Here is an 18,745-nt window from a genome sequence, read left to right as displayed (position 1 = left end):
CAAATATTTTTTCCTCATTCTTTGGGTTGTCTTTTTACTTTCTTTATAGTGTTCTTTGAAGCAGAAAAGTTTTTAAGTTTGTTGAAGTCCAGTTTACCTTTTTTTAAAAAAATATTTTGTTTACTTATTTATTTAGCCGTGCTGGGTTTTAGTTGCGGCATGCATGTGTGATCTAGTTCCCTGACCAGGGATCGAACCTGGGTCCCCTGCACCGGGAGCACGGAGTCTTATCCATTGGACCACCAGGGAAGTCCCTATCTGTTTTTCTTTTGTTGCTTGTGCTTTTAGTGTTATATCTTAAAAACCACTGCCAAATTCAAGGTCATCAAGATTTACTCCTTTGTTTTCTTTTAAGTGTTTTATAGTTTTATGGTTTTAGCTCTTAACATTATTTAGGTCTTCATCCATTGGGTTAATTTTTGTATATGCTCTGAAGTAGGGGTACAGCTTCATTCTTTTGCATGTGGATATCTGAATTGTTTGGCACCCTTCTCAGTTGTGTTCTACTGATCTATATGTCTATCCTTATGCCCGTTCCACACTGTTTTGATTACTGTAGCTTTGTGTAATAAGTTTTGAAATTGGGAAGTATGAGTCCTCGAATTTTGTTCTTTTTCAAGATTATTTTGGCTGTTCTGGCTCCCTTGAATTTCCATATGCATTTTAGGGTCAGCTTGTCAATTTCTACAAAGAAGCTGGCAAAGAAGCCTATTCTATTAGGGCTTGTATTGAATCTATAGATCAGTTTGGAAAATACTGCTGTCTTAACAGCAAACTTGTTTTTACTGCTTTGGACATCCATGGACCAACATTCTTATACCTCCTGAGTTTATATGTTCTCTCAATTTCAAATCAAGTTCCCAGCTTGGATCCTTGCTCCATTCAGTTGTAGTGGGTTCTGAAGGGGCAGGATCATGAATATAAACATATAAACATCGCTGCTCAGGGCTTATTCTTATGGGTGAAGGAAGGATGTTCTCAAAAGAGGAGTGTGGGATTGGGAGACAACATAGAGTTGTCCACCACACTTTTCATTGATGGAGGCAATGTATGTAGGCAGGTTGGAAAGGCTGTGGAACACTAAGAAAGTATAGCGACATAGAATCCTTGAGGTACATCCATGGTTGGAGCAGGAGGAAGACTAGAAGCCAATAAACAAGGTAGAGGAGATACAGTTGGAGACAGAAGAAACCCCTGGAAGTGCAGTATAATGAAAGTCTTCTTAGGAGGAAGAGAGAAGGAGCATTAGGCTGAGAAACACTCTAGATTTGATTACTAGGATTTTATTGATCAGACTTGCTTAAAAGCCTGATAGATAAGTAATGGCAGAGTACAAGGTCATTAATTTAAAGAATGTATTGTCTCTGCTAGACTAGTGTTTCACCACTTCAGTCATTCAAGTATCATCTTCCTAACTTTTACTAGAACAGAGAACCATCTATAGTAGTGCTTATTTAGTATTTTCTCTTAAATAGCTCACTGTTTTTTTTTTTTTTTGGGGCCGTGCCGAGGCTTGCAGGATCTTAGTTCCCCGACCAGGGATCCAACTTGTGCCCACTGCGGAGTCCTAACCACTGGACTGACTGCCAGGGGATTCTCTGGAACTTTAAAAAAGGTGAAGTAGTTTGAGGCTGTTGAGTTATAGAGATAAAGGCTGGATGATAGCCTCATCCTAAATTGCAGGAGCAAAGCAGGTGCAAGCTTCTTTGCTGGAAATGTAGTGATGTATCAAGGGTGGATGGTTGTGACTCACTCTCTTGTGTTGACTTCTTTTGCACTAAAATGGAGGGAACTATGTTATAAGCACTTCCAAAATACACAGTCAAAATGAATCCAGAAGAAGCTGCCAGGAGAATAGGAATCACATATAGTACTAGATTCCTTTGCTGCTATTTTAATAAAATAAAAACAGTATTAATTTGTAGTTAGATATTAGGGTCTGTAGTGGCTTTGAGTTTGAAAACTATATTTTTTAATTAAAAAGGGAGATTACAAAGTGTTATAGAGGTATTAAAGATACCAAACTGATAATTCTTCCTTATCATAATCTTTATCTGATTGATTTAGTATTATTTTATGTCGTGTCCACAAATCCTCTAAAATTATTTTTGTAAACCATGAATAATGTATGGCCCATGCTTTGGGAAACCCTATACTGCTAGACTGACTATTCTATTCATGTTGATCAACCACCCAGAATATCTCAAGACCCAGCACAGGTCTCACTAACTCCTCTACAAGGGAGAATGTGCTTAAGGGGTATAGGATCATGTCATAAATTGTACCGATGTTTTCTTAGGTCAGTCTCCCAAGGCAGTATAAATAAAAGCAAAAATAAACAGGACCTAATGAAACTTACAAGGTTTTGTACAGCAAAGGAAAGCACAAATAAAACGAAAAGATAACCTACAGAATGGGAGAAAATATTTGCAAATGATGCGACTGACACGGGCTTAATTTCCAAAATGTACAAACATCTCATACAACTCAACAACAAACAACCCAATCGAAAAATGGGCAAAAGACCTAAATAGACATTTCTCCAAAGAAAACATATGGATGGCCTATAGGCACATGAAAAGATGCTCAACATCGCTAATTATTGGAGAAATGCAAATCAAAACTACAGTGAGGTACCACCTCACACTGGTCAGAATGGCCATCGTTAAAAAGTCTGCAAATAACAAATGCTGGAGAGGGCGTGGAGAAAAGGGAACCCTCCTACACTGTTGGTGGGAATGTAAGTTGATGCAGCCACTATGGAATATAGTATGAAGGTGCCTTAAAAAACTAAAAATAGAGTTGCCATGTGATCCAGCAATCCCACTCCTGGGCAGATATCTGGATAAAACTATAATTCAAAAAAATACATGCACCCCTATGTTCATAGCAGCACTATTCACAATACCCAAGACATGGAAACAACCCAAGTGTCCATCGACAGATGAGTGGGTAAAGAAAATACACACACACACACACACACACACACACACACACCCAGTGGAGCAATAAAAAAGAATGAAATAATGCCATTTGCAGCAACATGGATGGACTTAGAGATTATCATACTAAGTGAAGTAAGAAAGAGAAAGACAAATACCATATAATATCGCTTATATGTGGAATCTAAAATATGACACAAGTGAACTTATATACGAAACAGAAACAGACTCACAGACAGAGAACAGACCTGTGGTTGCCAAGAGGGAAGGGTGTGGGGGAGGGATGGAGTGGGAGTTAGGGGTTAGCAGATGCAAACTATTATATATAGAATGGATAAACAACAAGGTCTTATTATATAGCATAGGGAACTATATTCAATATCCTGTGATAAACCGTAATGGAAAAGAATACAAAAAAGAATGTATATATATGTATAATTGAATCACTTCATTGTATAGCAGAAATTAACACAACATTGTAAGTCAGCTATACTTCAATTAAAAAAAGGTGAGTATAGGATCATGTAGAACTTTAAAAATGTGAGCTGTTTCCTTCCATCCCTTCTCTCCCCCCACTTCTCTACCCCCCCTTTCCTCTCCCCTCTCTCCTCTCTCTGTCTCTGAAGAAAAGAAAAAGGCATCGTCTAGGTGAGTGTTGGTGGTGGTAGTTTGAGATTGCTAGAAAGGGTCACAAAATTATGGATTCTTGTCCTTGATGCACAGATGTCATCCAGAGATTTCCCTCCACTAACCTCTTGGGGATTTTGTTAGTTTCTTTCTTGTGTTGGATGCCCTTTTTCCTGTATGCCATCTCTTTCTTGATTTACTCTTATTCATGGGACAAATCGCTTGAGACAGGGATCGTGAAGGGTAAAATATTTTTGGTAATGAATGGCAGAAAATATCTTTCTTCTACAATAGTTTTGCTGATTATTCTACATTGGAAATACTTTTCCTTCAGAATTTAGACGACTTTGCTTCATTATGTCTTCTAGCTTCCAGGGTTGAGAAATTTGAAGCCATCCTGATTCCCGATCCCTAGTATTTTTTTTTTTTTTCTGTAGAAGTTTGTAGAATTTTCTGTTACCCCATTATTGTAAAATTTAATGTGATAGGCATTTGATGGACTACGTTCTGATAATTCCAGTTAATCTGATAGCTGAAGTCATTCAGGGGTGTGTGTGTGTGTGTGTGTGTGTGTGTTGCCTGTGTGTTCTGGTCTTTATCATACATGTTAGAAGCTTTCCTAAAATGTCTTGTAATCCTTGGCAGTCTGTCTGTTTTTAAAAGGACAGTATTAAACAGCTGATTGGAATGCTTGGGTTAGGCTTGCTGTCTTTGAGCTTCATTATAAGGTAGGGGAACTAATGTCAGTTTCTTTGAGCCTGGTTGCCCAGCTGTGGAAGAGGCTGTTTGGTCTTTGTATTTAAGCATTCAGTTAGCATAGTTTTCAGAATAGCATCCATGCTCTCAACTGTACCTGAAATCACCCAGTCTAGAGACCCTCCCTTTTACCTTTTCCAGGAATAAAGACCGGGGCCACCTTTTTAGAAGGGTTTCAGAGAGCTCTTTGGGAATTAGGCTGTTGAGTTCTACTTTTCTTCGATAGAGTATAAAAAAACACAAAATAATCTCACTCAACACCTAACCTGCTGTTGGAAAGCTGACCTAATGTGAAGTTCTTAAAGTTACACCCACTGGTGTTGCCTTTATCAGTCGGTATCTTTACTCTCTCAAACTTTTAGAAACCTTTGTCACTTCTAAGAAAATGAAACAACACAACCTTCCTTTTCCTGGTTAAACTTACCTTACTCCCCTGCCTCAAAAAAAAAAAAAAAAAAAAAAATCAGAGAAAATAAATAGCAACCAGTTGCTTCAGCAAATAAGCTTATCTTAAAAACAAAAATTCACCCCAGACCAATTTTAAAATATTGAAAACATGACAGTAGCAGCACTCATCCGTAATTCTTATCTTTTGACCCAGTAATCTCACACACCTAGTTGTTAAGCAAAATACCTGTATATCTGAGGTGTTCATTTAAGGTTCTCTGTTGGGATAAATAAGGCACAGCATTGTTTTTAAGATGTGTTCTGATTTCAGAGATTTTTAAATCTGAAAAAATCTGTGACTTAAAAATAGGTTAATGATACATATATACAATGGAATATTACTCAGCCATAAAAAGGAACGAAATTGAGTTATTTGTAATGAGGTGGATGGACCTAGAATCTGTAATACAGAGTGAAGTAAGTCAGAAAGAGAAAAACAAATACTATATGCTAACGCACATATATGGAATCTAAAGAAATGGTACTGATGAACCTAGTGGCAGGGCAGGAATAAAGACACACGTAGAGAATGGACTTGAGGACACGGGGAGGGGGAAGGGTAAGCTGGGACGAAGTGAGAGAGTAGCATCAACATATATACATTACCAAATGTAAAATGGATGGCTAGTGGGAAGCTGCTGCATAGTACAGGGAGATCAGCTCGATGCTTCGTGACGACCTAGAGGGGTGGGATAGGGAGGGTGGGAGGGAGGCTCAAGAGGGAGGGGATATGGGGATATATGTATACGTATAACTGATTCACTTTGTTGTACAGCAGAAACTTAACACAACATTGTAAAGCAATTATACTCTAATATAAAGATATTAAAAAATAGGTTAAGGATGAATTACATCCAACACAATGGGGTATGATTAGACAAATGACTGTGAAATATTTAAAATTGGAAGGAGAATAATGTAACATAGGATGTGGATTGAGACTGCAGTTGTGCACATGTACACATATGGACAAGGATTAAGGCCGCAATTAGCCCCAAAGACACCATTGCTAAATAGCAAAAGGTCCATAGCTCAGCTAGCAGGACTGCCCTCTTCATGTGATTTAGGAGAATCCCCTTCTTTTAGGCTGATGCTGTCTGTGTACGAGGCACATTGAGGCATAGGCTCATTTTCTACCCTCTCATTTCCTATGCTGAGTGTCCTTGTTTAAGGCAGAAGCTATAATAATATCAGTGTCAGGCACAGTGCTAAATGCTTTACAAACATTGTTGAACAATTTTCATGACAACCCATTGAGTATTATTATCCCTTTTTACAGTTAATCCTTCAGCGCAGACATCTTTTGAACTCCATAATTGTGTGTCTACTGCCTACGTAGTTTATTTGCAATATAGCAGCTGGACTAGTCCTTTTAAGATCTTAGGCAGATTGTGTGTCTCCTCTGCTCAGAACTTTTCAGTGGCTTCCCATTTCACTCAGTAAAAGGCAGAGTCCTTACAGCGGTGACCTACAAAACAGTATGTTAACCACATTGTCCCTCCTCCCCCAACTGTACTCTCACTTCACTGAACTCCATGATCTCTTTGCTATTCCTTGTACACAGGAGACTCCTGCTTTAGGGTTTTCACTGGCTGTTGCTTCTGCCTTGACTGTCCCCCCCAGCTACTTGCAGGTCAAACTCCCTGATTTCTGATCTCAGCTCTTACCTCCTCAATGAGGCCTACTCTGACCTCATTATGTAAATTGCAACTTGTCTTCTTTCCCCCAGCACTTATCATCCACTATCATGTTATATAATTCACTTTATTGTGTGTCCTCCACTGGAAGATACGCTTCTCCTGAGATCAGGGATCTTTGTCTCTAATTCACTGAATTAACCCAAGCATCTAGAGTAAAGCAGGGTCTGGTATATAATAGTTGCTCAGTAATGTTTATTGCATGAGAGATTGAGTGAGAAAATTGGTGTGGGGTAAGTTAAGCAATTTGGCAAAAGGCCACACAGCTAATAAAGGTGGAAGTAGATTTTGAACAGATATCCATGTATTGTGCTTCTAATATTAGAAGATGATATCCAAAAAATGTTTTGTTAGGATGAATAAGGTTATGGATAACTTTTCTCCTTTATTCCCCTGCCCAAATTTAATTATATCGTCTTAAATAAAAGTATAATAAAAACAAATGACCAGAGTGGAAGGAAAGAGCCAGTATCAGGAAGCTAGAGCAGGCAGCCACAAGGTTGAAATCTGGCACCTCATCTGAGCAACAGCCTGTCTCACAAATGCACTGATCTTATCTGCCTTAAGAATAAAGAATGATGGTGTGATAAAGCTCTGGTAAAACTTGTGAGTGCTTTTGACCTTAGATATTCTGTCAGTAATCTTGGCTCTCTAGCTTACTGTGTAATCTTGGATAATTTTATTTAACTTTTGTGGTCTTCAGTTTCTTCATCTCCAAAATCAGGATAATAGTATCTTTCATAGAGTTCTTGGGAGGCTTAAATGAGATATTATGTTTAAAGAACTGATACTAACATAATGATATGTGAAAAATTCAATATTATTATACATACTGTAGTATGTACTCAGTAGTATTGTACATACTGAAATGTCAAGAACTCAGTAGCTGTTAGCTAATATTACTATCATTTTTACTATTTAGTTGGTACAGAATTTTAAGAAATTATTTGGTGACTATATCTTGTTTCCTAGTGAGTTTTGGCAGATGTCAAAACAGAGAGCAAACCACTATTGTTATTGTTCAGATAGCTAGTCTTTGTTAGTATTTGTGTTTTTCATGAATGCTTGCTTGGGGTTATAATTTTATATTACATATTAAAATAGCCATTTTCCTTAATAATTTACATAAATTTAAATATTTAATGTATTATGGATTCTGCAACTACCATCACATTGGTTTTGAAGTCTTGGTTGAATAACTCCTGTGAGTCAGATGTCCTGCTAAGTTCTGGGGAAACAAAGGAGAACAAAAAGGCATGCATGTACTCTATCCTCAAGGAGCTTATAGTCAGGTAGGGAGGCAGACATGTAAATAAATAATTACAGTTCGGGGTGGGAAGGGCTATTAATAACATACATGTGAATAACATAAAAAACAGGAGGGAGTGGTAAATTCTTTATGAATAGGGAGCAAAGAAGGGAGGCTTTATGGGGAGAATTTTACCTGAAGAACATCACAGAGGACCCAAAGCCTCAATAGAGGTGTATAGAATTCTACTCAGGGGCTGCCCTCAAAAGCAGACTTCCAGAAACCTACTTAGTACCTTTTAAGGTTCTCATGCTATACAGAGACTGGATCTCTGACGATCCAGAAGAGAAGGTTAAAAAGAAAGTTACAAGACTGTGAGTGAGTATAATCTTTGTTGTGTGCACTTTGGAGAAGGGTTTAAATTGGGAGTGGAATCTACATTAAGTTCAGTGAAATAGATGTAACATCACACTCTTATTTGGTATTTTCTTTTAAAAGCAGAAAAGAACAGGAAACAGAAGACCTTACAGCAATAAAGATCATTATAAGAAGCGATAAGTGAAAAGGTAAAGAGGAATGGCTATTTTGAGAGAGAATGAAAAGCTGGAACTTCTACATAGGATAAAATAATTTAGTAAATGAGACGTCATAGTGTGAGAACCATGGGTATATAAATTCCGTGCCTTAAAAATGTCATATTTAAAAGTTAGTGAACCATATAACCTAATCAGCATTAGAGAATGGTCTCAGGTTACTGTCAGTGAATCCATTAAAGTAGATATCTTCACAGTAAATTTGAATGATAAATAAAGATACAAAATAACTAATGGTACCTGAGAAAAGAATGAAAACTTAGTATACTGAATTTTTTTGAGTCTACTTGGCAATGAAATATGTGAAAACTGGAAGAATCACATGAAGTAGCAGAAACGACTATTTTTTTATATTAATCTTTTATTTTTATTTTATTTTATTTTTTTTGAATTTATTTTTTTATACAGCAGGTTCTTATTAGTTATCCATTTTATACATATTAGTGTATACATGTCAATCCCAATCTCTCAGTTCATCTCACCACCACCCCCCCCCACCCCCCCCCCCCCACCGCCAGTTTCCCCCCCTTGGTGTCCATACGTTTGTTCTCTACATCTGTGTCTCAGTTTCTGCCCTGCAGACTGGTTCATCTGTACAATTTTTCTAGGTTCCACATACATGCGTTAACATACGATATTTGTTTTTCTCTTTCTGAGTTACTTCACTCTGTATGACAGTCTCTAGATTCATCCACGTGTCTACAAATGACCCAGTTTCATTCCTTTTTATGGCTGAGTAATAGTCCATTGTATATCTGTACCACATCTTCTTTATCCATTCATCTGTTGATGGGCATATAGGTTGTTTCCATGACCTGGCTATTGTAAATAGTGCTGCAATGAACATTGGGGTGCATGTGTCTTTTTGATTTATGTTTTTTTGGGGGTATATGCCCAGTAGTGGGATTGCTGGGTCATATGGTAATTCTATTTTTAGTTTTTTAAGGAACCTCCATACTGTTCTCCATAGTGACTGTATCAATTTACATTCCCACCAACAGTGCAAGAGGGTTCCCTTTTCTCCACACCCTCTCCAGCATTTGTTCTTTGTAGATTTTCTGATGATGCCCATTCTAACTGGCGTGAGGTGATACCTCATTGTAGTTTTGATTTGCATTTCTCTAATAATTAGTGATGTTGAGCAGCTTTTCATGTGCTTCTTGACCATCTGTATGTCTTCTTTGGAGAAATGTCTATTTAGGTCTCCTGCCCATTTTTGGATTGGGTTGTTTGTTTTTTTAATATTGAACTGCCTGAGCTGTTTATATATTTGGGAGATTAATCCTTTGTTGATTTGTTTGCAAATATTTTTTCCCATTCTGAGGGTTGTCTTCGTCTTGTTTATGTTTTCCTTTGCTGTGCAAAAGCTTTTAAGTTTCATTAGGTCCCATTTGTTTATTTTTGATTTTATTTCCATTACTCTAGGAGGTGGATCAAAAAAGATCTTGCTGTGATTTATGTCAAAGAGTGTTCTTCCTGTGTTTTCCTCTAAGAGTTTTATAGTGTCTGGTCTTACATTTAGGTCTCTAATCCATTTTGAGTTTATTTTTGTGTATAGTATTAGGGCGTGTTCTAATTTCATTCTTTTACATGTAGCTGTCCAGTTTTCCCAGCACCACTTATTAAAGAGACTATCTTTTCTCCATTGTATATCCTTGCCTCCTTTGTCATAGATTAGTTGAGCATAGGTGTGTGGGTTTATCTCTGGGCTTTCTATCCTGTTCCATTGATCTATATTTCTGTTTTTGTGCCAGTACCATATTGTCTTGATTACTGTAGCTTTGTAGCATAGTCTGAAGTCAGGGAGTCTGATTCCTCCAGCTCCATTTTTTCCCCTCAAGACTACTTTGGCTATTCGGGGTCTTTTGTGTTTCCATACAAATTTTAAGATTTTTTGTTCTAGCTCTGTAAAAAATGCCATTGGTAATTTGATAGGGATTGCATTGAATCTGTCGATTGCTTTGAGTAGTGTAGTCATTCTCACAATATTGATTCTTCCAATCCAAGAACATGGTATATCTCTGCATCTGTTTGTATCATCTTTAATTTCTTTCATCAGTGTCTTACGGTTTTCTGCATACAGGTCTTTTGTCTCCCTAGGTAGGTTTATTCCTCGGTATTTTATTTTTTTTGTTGCAATGGTAAAAGGGAGTGTTTCCTTAATTTCTCTTTCAGATTTTTCATCATTAGTGTATAGGAATGCAAGAGATTTCTGTGCATTAATTTTGTATCCTGCAACTTTGCCAAATTCATTGATTAGCTCTAGTAGTTTTCTGGTGGCATCTTTAGGATTCTCTATGTATAGTATCATGTCATCTGCAAACAGTGACAGTTTTACTTTTTCTTTTCCAATGTGTATTCCTTTTACTTCTTTTTCTTCTCTGATTGCCATGGCTAGGACTTCCAAAACTATGTTGAATAATAGTGGTGACAGTGGACATCCTTGTCTTGTTCCTGATCTTAGAGGAAATGCTTTCAGTTTTTCACTATTGAGAATGATGTTCGTTGTGGGTTTGTCACATATGACCTTTATTATGCTGAGGTAGTTTCCCTCTTTGTCCACTTTCTGGAGAGTTCTTATCATAAATGGGTGTTGAATTTTGTCAGAAGCTTTTTCTGCATCTATGGAGATGATCATAAGGTTTTTCTTCTTCATTTTGTTAATATGGTGTATCACATTGATTGATTTGCATATATTGAAGAATCCTTGCATCCCTGGGATAAATCCCACTTGATCGTGGTGTATGATCCTTTTAATGTGTTGTTGGATTCTGTTTGCTAGTATTTTGCTGAGGATTTTTGCATCTGTATTCATCAGTGATACTGGTCTGTAATTTTCTTTTTTTGTAGTATTTTTGTCTGGTTTTGGTATCAGGGTGATGGTGGCCTCATAGAATGAGTTTGGGAGTGTTCCTTCCTCTGCAATTTTTTGGAAGAGTTTGAGAAGGATGGGTGTTAGCTCTTCCATAAATGTTTGATAGAATTCACCTGTGAAGCCATCTGGTCCTGGACTTTTTGTTGGAAGGTTTTTAATCATGGTTTCAATTTATTACTTGTGATTGTTCTGTTCATGTTTTCTGTTGCTTCCTGGTTCAGACTTGGAAGGTTATACCTTTCTAAGAATTTGTCCATTTCTTCTAGGTTGTCCATTTTATTGGCATAGAGTTGCTTGTAGTAGTCTCTTAGGATGCTTTGTATTTCTGCAGTGTCTGTTGTAACTTCTCCTTTTTCATTTCTAATTTTATTGATTTGAGTCCTCTCCCTCTTTTTCTTGATGAGTCTCGCTAATGGTTTTTCAATTTTGTCTATCTTCTCAAAGAACCAGCTTTTAGTTTTATTGATCTTTGCTGTTGTTTTCTTTGTTTCTATTTCATTTATTTCTGCTCTGATCTTTATGATTTCTTTCCTTCTACTAACATTGGGTTTTGTTTCTTCTTCTTTCTCTAGCTCCTTTAGGTGTAAGGTTAGATTGTTTATTTGAGATTCTTCTTGTTTCTTGAGGTAGGCTTGTATAGCTATAAACTTCCCTCTTAGAACTGCTTTTGCTGCATCCCATAGGTTTTGGATCATCAGAAACGACTATTTTAAAATGTAACATAAGATGGAATTAGCACACACATGGAGAGAGTTCATTGGTAGAGCTAAGAAAGACAATTTAAGACTAGATGGATCCTTAAAAAAATTTTTTCATTCAAGTGCAAGAAGATGTCTTTTGTGTGGATAAATGCATTTGGGAAATCAGTGGAAGTTCTGGTAGGAATTTTGGGCTTTAGAATTACACCAATTGCTTTCAAACTTAGTAGTGTTCCACACTAAGGAATACACTTTATAATGTGTGTGTACCTGAATCAAAGATTTCTCAAAATAGTACTTACCTGTACTATGTGGTTATATTGTGCTCTGCTTTATTTTTTGACAAAGCTGGTCATGACTCACCAAAATGATTTTCTGAACACTTATGGGTCATTCTCCACAGCTTGGAAAAGTGCTGAGTTACAGTCTAGGAAAGAAAGAGACTTGAGTTTTTGAAGTCTTCCTTGAAGAAGCTGACTATTAAGAAGGTACTTATTCTGTCCTTGTTCGAAACATATTGGGTGCTATTTTAGTTATACAGTAGTTCCTCCTTATCTGTGAGGGATACTTTCCAAGACCCCCAGTGGATGTCTGAAAGTGCAGATAGTACTGAACTCTGTACTATTTTATCCTATACATATATACCTATGATAAAGTTTAATTTATAAATTAGGCACAGTAAGAGAATATCCAAATTTCCAGCATCACTACTCTTGCACTTTTGGGCCATTGTTAAGTAAAATAAGGGCTGCTTAAACACATGTACTGCCATACTGAGACAGCCCATCTGATAACCCAGAAGGCTGCTAAATGACTAAAGGGCAGGTAGAGTATACTGTGTGGATGTGCTGGACAAAGGGATGATTTACATCCAGGCAGGAGGGAGTGGGTTGGTGTGAGTTTACATCCCAGGCAGGAGGGAGCGGGTTGGTGTGAGTTTTCATGACACTACTCAGAAATCAAAAAGCTTAGAAAAGCATGCAATTTAAAACTTAGGAATTGTTCATTCTGGAATTTTCCATGTAATATTTTCAGACCGTGGTTGACCACTGGTAACAAACTGCAGAAAGCAAAACTTTCTAAGGTGGAGCACTACTGTACCAACCAAAAGGGCCCAAAGAAGGCAACTGAAATGGATCTCAAGATTCAGGGGTTTGGTCTTTGACTCTTCCTTGAGTCCCCTTGCTGCATAATTCAGGGCTGTGTGTCTTTCTAGTTTGGTTATTTTGTTTGCTCCCAAACTCAGTACTATTTAGAATTTATAAACCACTTTTTAACTGAGATGTAGAAAAGGTATCATTCTCTAACTTTCTAAAAAGGAATATTCATGTAGAGAATAAATGAGGTTGAGTGATTATGAGAGGTGAACTATGATAATAAAAACAGACATTTTGATATAGAAAGATGTAGCTTTGAAAAAGAGTTCAGACTGTAAAAAATCATGAATTACATGGCTGAAGTGAATGTATCTTCAAACTCCAGTGTGACAGAATGAAGCATGAAGTCAATAAAAGGCAAACTTTGGGGAACCTATGGAACCTGCCAGCTTCAGAAATTATGCTAGAAAAAATAATTTAGAGAAATTTTGATCTACTCATGATTGACAAATGTTGAGTGGGTAACTACAGAAAGCTAAGATATCTAGCAGTTAATGAGTTGTCCCTTTTTCTGTCATAAGATATCCATCCCCTGGTGTCTTTCAGAGACTGAATCTGGGGTTAAGCCCATTGTGGCAAATCTTTAATGGAAGAGTAGTGGAGGAAGCAAAGTAGAGTAGGATCTAGGCTTTTTGATTTCTGAGGTGCTCTGTAATGGGGGTGGTTGGAGGAGAGGAGGTCTGAATGCAGAAGGAAGCAGCTTGAAAACCAGTTGAGCCTAGCCTATTCTAGAGTGTTTTAGAATATCCTATTCTAGAATAAGCTAGAAGAATTCATGTTAAGTAAATTGTAGACTTCCTAAATTTATAGAATTTCGCTTTCATAATAAGTGAAATTATGAATATGCTGTGTCCTTTCTAGTAGAAGGTAAATGTGTAGTCTGTTGAATACAAATTCTCAGGCTGTCTCACCATGTATAACTATAAACATATAAGTGTTTAAGGTCAGTGAACTTTTGTCATAATGAAGCTACTGTTTTGTATATGTGAAGAGTTATTTAAGAAAGATTACTTTTTAATCATTGGACAGAAATGAGCTTTTAAAATTAGATTCCATATAACTTTTTGTTACCAAAGTTATCTTTTTTTTAAAAATTGCTCTGAACACGAACAATTTCCTCTTTTTATTTGTTTGTTTATTTATTTATTTTTGGCTGTGTTGGGTCTTCGTTGCTGCATGCGGGCTTTCTCTAGTTGTGGCGAGCGGGGGCTACTCTTCGTTGTGGTGCACGTGCTTCTCATTGTGGTGGCTTCTCTTGTTGTAGAGCACAGGATCTAGGCGCGCGGGCTTCAGGAGTTGTGGCTCACGGGCTCTAGAGTGCAGGCTCAGTAGTTGTGGTGCACGGGCCCAGTTGCTCCGTGGCATGTGGGATCTTCCTGGAGCAGGGATCAAACCTGTGACCCCTGCATTGGTCGGCGGATTCTTAACCACTGCTCTACCAGGGAAGTCCTGCTGTATGGTTTTTAGAAGATGCTTCTTTCTTGTTTTTAGATGTGAACCCTTTCTTGTTAATTGATTACAGAGTACCTTGCCTTAGAGCTTTCCTATGATAAACAGGTCAGTCCTGGGGCAACTGGTAGGGGCCTTGGCCTTTCTGGGCTTGTCTGCTTATGTAGGCATGCCTTACAAATAGGATCCATCATTTTCTACGAGTGAAATGAAAAAGGTTGGGAGGCACTGCCTTAGTGTGCTTCTCAGCCTGTAAGTGGTCTTGATATAGACATGGAAAATTAAAAATTATGAATGATAAATAATCAAAAACTTGAGAATTAAACTGGATTTGCATTTCTTTTATCAGTTTTTATTAACAGTTATTGTAGTATGTTCTCTACTAAGCACCAGCACTGTTATTTTCCAAGTGCCTACAAAACTTAGAATTTGTCGTAAAATAACTATGATCTTGGACTTAGTCTACAGTTAAGTCTTGTAAGTGGGTTCTTTAACCAATAGATTGTAATACAGTCTTCCCTCACAATTAAATACAGAATGCAATTTATTGCAGTTTGTTTTTTGCTTAATAGTAGGTATTTTTTAAAGGTGTACTACCAACTGGCGATTTAATTCACATTTACTAGTTCTTGACAGGTCTTTTCTATTAAAAAAAATTATATTTTTTGCAGCATTATTCTGGCTCCTAGCTGAATTCATTTAATAAATATTTGAGTGCTTGTGTTCCAGGTACTGTATTAAGGGCTAAGAATACAGTAGTGAACAAGATTGGCAGGAGGTACTGGCAAGCTTGGCATGGAGCAGAAAGGGGATGGGAGGTACTGAACAAAATCTGTAGACAGTTAACATTAGTGGTAAGTGGCATGAAGAAAATAAGGGTTATTTGATGGCGGTAAGGGAGTGGGGTCTTCTGACTAGGGTGGAGAGAGAAGGTGTCTCTAAAGGGATCTTTCAGGTGAAGACCTTAATGATGTGAAAAAGGCAACTTGCTTGTTTCTGGAGGTTTTCGCCTTCTAGATGAAGGGAACAGGAAGTTCAGAAGTGCTGAGGTGTGAAGCTTGGCATGTTCAGAAAGAAGTTTAGCTTTTATTCTGAGTCTTATACAGGGGAGGGAAATGATAAGTTGCATTTTTAAGATTGCCCTGGCTGCTTCTATGAGCCACATCATTTCAGGCTAGTGAGTTGTTCAAAGGAGTCTTCCTCTTTAATTGGGGGAAAAGGTCTAGGGAAAAGAGAAGCTTGTAGATGCCCCTAAAAAGTGACCTCATGGTAATGAAGGGATAGAGTTAGGAGTGTGTTGGAGTTTGGGTAGAGGTGCCAGAAATGGGAGGCAGTGCGTCATGGCCCTGCCACTTGAAGGGTGTAGGATTTTGTCCTGCCCCTCCCCCTTGCATAAAATAAAATAGGCTTATAGATGTTTGTAGTAAATAGTAAAATAAAAATGCAAAAAGTAAACAGATATATAAAAAGTAAAAATTTCCTAATCATCTTGCTGAAATATTGGTACTTTATTATTCTATATTTTCTCACTTCTTTATTTTTATTTTTTAAATTTAAAAAAAAATAGGTTTGTGTTACTTTTTTAAAAAATAAATTTATTTATTTTACTTATTTTTTAATTTTTGGCTGCGTTGGGTCTTCATTGCTGCGCGCAGGCTTTTCTCTAGTTGCGGCGAGCGGGGGCTACTCTTCGTTGCGGTGCACGGGCTTCTCATTGCAGTGGCTTCGCTTGTTGCGGAGCACAGGCTCTAGGCGTGTAGGCTTCAGTAGTTGTGGCACGCGGGCTCAGTAGTTGTGGTGCACGGGCTTAGTTGCTCCGCGGCATGTGGGATCTTCCCGGACCAGGGCTCAAACCCATGTCCCATGCATTGGCAGGCGGATTCCTAACCACTGCGGCACCAGGGAAGCCCCTCTCACTTCTCTGTGACTCTAGATTTCCCTCCCTCTTTCTAGATTAGTATGAAAGAGGTTCAAACTACATTTGTCATTTTTTGTTTTGTCTTGGGTAGCTTTTTCCACCTTTGCACATACAGATCTACTTTACTTATCACGTGGGAATTAGTATGATTTGTTTAATTCCCTATTGTTAAGTATTTGGTCTTTTCCCCAATTTTTTAAGGATATGAACAATGCTCTAATGAAGATGCTTATACATATATCTTTATACACTTGCCTTATACTTCTGTAGGATAAATTCCTAGAGTGATATTGAATTACCAGATCAGTCTTTAAGAATGTTTCAAAACTTTAATAGTTTTTTGCCATATTCTCCTCCAAAAAAGTTGAGCCAAGACTCTGAGAGTAATGCCAGGTAGGTAGTGGTCTTAAGTCTCTAAACTTCTCTAGTTTTCTCAGCTGTCAGCTAAGAATAGTTAATATCTATTGTCCCCTTTTGCTTCAGGCATGTGATGTGAGAAAGAGCATAGTACATAATGGGTATTCAGACAGAAACTTCTGGTTAAGAACAAGACGTTTGGATTAACTCTAGGCCATTTTAGCTCTGACTAAATGATTTCAAGTGTCAGTGTTATATATGAGAAGGTTAAGGGCTTTGGAGTCAGATAGAGCTGCACAATTCTGAATCCCACCTCTGCCCGCTAAAGCTCGACTGTAAAAATAGGGATGTAATTCCTACCTGGAGTATCCTCTAAGGATCAGGTTGGGTAATATGAGTGGGATGTATGCAGTATATACTGTTTCATAATAATAGGCACCTACTAAATGGTAACTATTGCTAATAATGCTAATAATAAGATAAAACAAGTTTCTGAAGGAGTAAGGCTTGAGAAGGATGGGATTCCCTGTCAACCTCACTGTTTTCTACAGGAGGAAATAAATACCTCTCACTTCTGCATGGTTGCTGACTCCCAATCAGCATCAGGGCATTGCACGTCCTCCCTGCAGAGTATCTGACTTACTGTCATTGTGTGACTATCTATGGACTTTCATTACAGTTTTCTTGTTGCCCGATTAAAACATTTGATTATTTTTTGTTAGGTAACTGTCTCTCCTTGCTTCGGTTTATAAGCTTTGTTTCTGCACTAAAACTGAACTCCGAATGTTATGTTGGAAAGTTCATGTACTTTAAATATAAACAGATACAGAATCTGGTTAGTTTACCTATCAACTGGGTGTTCTTGGGCAAGTAGCATGGTTTTTCTGTGCCTTATTTGTTTAAAAAATAAAGGGTGGTTGGAGGAAGGGATTTAAAATCTTTTGGGGTCCTTACACAGATTAAATGAGATTATATATTAAGTGTCTAACATCCTAGAATACTAGTTTCTTTTCCTTCTTCAAAGGCAGAAAGTTACGGCTTACACTTTTTAAAAAAAATTTCTCGTAGTACTAATGTGTTACTCATACTCAAGTGTAGTTGCTCATGCTTAATATACAGTAACAAAAGAAGGAGAGACGTGGAATTGAAAAAGTATTGGGTTGACCAAAAAGTGCTTTCGGTTTTTAAGTAAAAGTAAAAGACACATTTTTCATTTTCACCAAGAACTTTATTGAACAGTGTATTCACCCTTTTGTTCCACTACCTTCTGCCAATTTTTCAGGCAACTTCATAATTCCATCTTCCCAAAACTCTTTATATTTTTGAGCAAAGAACTGTTCCAGGTGCCTTTTACAGTCTTTCAGGGAATTGAAATTTTTTCCGTTAAGAGAATTTTGTAAAGACCTAAATAAATGGAAATCTGAAGGTGCAGTGTCTGGTGAATACAGCAGATGAATCAGAACTTCCCAGCCAAGCTGTAACAGTTTTTGCCTGGTCATCAGAGAAACATGCAGTCTTGCATTATCCTGATGGAAGATTACGCGTTTTCTGTTGACTAATTCTGGACGCTTTTTGTCGAGTGCTGCTTTCAGTTGGTCTAATTGGGAGCAGTACTTGTTGGAATTAATCGTTTGGTTTTCCGGAAGGAGCTCATAATAGAGAACTCCCTTCCAATCCCACCATATATACAACATCACCTTCTTTGGATGAAGACCGGCCTTTGGTGTGGTTGGTGGTGGTTCATTTTGCTTGCCCCACAATCTCTTCCATCCCACATTATTGTACAGTATCCACTTTTCATTGCCCGTCACAATTTGTTGTAAAAACAGAATGTTTTCATTACATTTAAGTAGAGAATTGCATGCGGAAATATGGTCAAGAAGGTTTTGTTCGCTCAACTTATGTGGAACCCAAACATCAAATCGATTAACATAACCAAGCTGGTGCAAATGATTTTCGGTGCTTGATTTGGATATTTTG

General features: G+C 37.6%; 1 protein-coding gene across 1 annotated transcript in view; it reads left to right on the top strand.

Moving 5' to 3' along the window:
- RAF1 (Raf-1 proto-oncogene, serine/threonine kinase) overlaps nt 1–18,745 on the top strand; it is a 72,167-nt gene that overhangs the window by 22,672 nt on the left and 30,750 nt on the right. The gene's annotated exons all lie outside the window — the stretch shown is intronic.

The sequence above is a fragment of the Eubalaena glacialis genome, chromosome 7 (genome assembly GCF_028564815.1).
Source record: "Eubalaena glacialis isolate mEubGla1 chromosome 7, mEubGla1.1.hap2.+ XY, whole genome shotgun sequence".
In the NCBI taxonomy this organism is placed as follows: Eukaryota; Metazoa; Chordata; class Mammalia; order Artiodactyla; family Balaenidae; genus Eubalaena; species Eubalaena glacialis.
Note: the sequence above shows the minus strand (reverse complement) of the source record. Positions and strands in the feature narration are given on the sequence as shown.